The 1,161-nt window shown below is 53.4% G+C and overlaps 1 pseudogene; it reads right to left on the bottom strand.

Annotated features, from left to right (window-relative positions):
• Nucleotides 1-778: 778 nt before the first annotated feature.
• Nucleotides 779-887, bottom strand: LOC137346352 (U2 spliceosomal RNA; annotated as a pseudogene).
• Nucleotides 888-1,161: the final 274 nt, after the last annotated feature.

Here is a 1,161-nt window from a genome sequence, read left to right as displayed (position 1 = left end):
TCCCGGCCTTTCCTTGGACCTTGCCGCCTGAGCAGAACTGAGGCAGCGTTTGGGGCAGGTTTTGTAGAGATGGCCTGCCACACCGCACAAGTTGCAACACTTAGCCTGCTTACAGTCCTTAGTTTGATGGCCTTCCTCCTTGCAGTTCTTGCAAACAACCGTGCTGCAGTTGGCTGCCACATGACCAGATTTGCCACAGGTGCGGCAAACTCTGGGCTGCCCAGCGTAGACCAAGAAGCCTCGACTTCCCCCGATAACGAAGCTGGAGGGAGGGTGGATGATGGCTCCACTGGGATCGACCTTCAAGGTCACCTTGACCTGCCGCTTGCTGGTCCAAATCCCAAAGGGGTCCTTGACATCAGTGCAGCTGCCGGCCACCTTGACGTACCTGGCGAGAAAGGTGAGTACATCCACCACTGGAACATGGGGGTTGAAGAGGTGAATCGTCACCACCCAGTCCCGTAGTGACGGAAGCATGAAGAGTGGCTCCGCTGTGAGGGTCGACAGTGGCGCCCGGTCCCCTTTCTCCTTGAACGCCTTCAGGGAATTGATGCATCCCGCCACGTTCCGGAACGTCACGTCGAAGTATCCACTGCTGGGGAAATCCTGCAGGCAGAAGACGTCCGTAGCTTGAAATCCACAGCAATCGAAGAGAATTTTCTGGATGAAGAAGGTGCGATCGACCGGTGCATCTCCTTCCTTGTCCTTCACCACCACCCGAACAGTGTTGCGCACTCCCTGGCCTGAAGCTCGAAGATTGGTGATAGCCATTTTACTCAAAGCCTACCCAGGATCAAAAGGCAATGATCATGGTCTCTTCTCAATCAAGTAAGCACTGATAAGAACAGATACTACACTTGATCTTAGCCAAAAGGCCGAGAAGCGGCCAGTCAAATTAATACCCAGCAGGAAATCTATCCCAGCCACCGACAGCTCAGGGACAATCCCTGCAGTGACTGGTCTAGAGACTAGGTCACATTTTAGTGAACCCAATAGAGGGGAATGGACATGTATCCTCCTCCAATCCCATTGATTAGGGTCTTGGCATTCGTGGAGCTTTCTGGGGGGAGGTATCAGGTCTTTATCCAACATCAGGGAATGAGTAGCCCTGGCATCCCTGAGCAGTACGATGGACTTGCTCATTTCCATAGGAGGATATGG

This window comes from Heterodontus francisci, chromosome 29 (genome assembly GCF_036365525.1).
Source record: "Heterodontus francisci isolate sHetFra1 chromosome 29, sHetFra1.hap1, whole genome shotgun sequence".
NCBI lineage: Eukaryota > Metazoa > Chordata > Chondrichthyes > Heterodontiformes > Heterodontidae > Heterodontus > Heterodontus francisci.
This window is presented reverse-complemented; position numbering and strand designations above follow the sequence as displayed.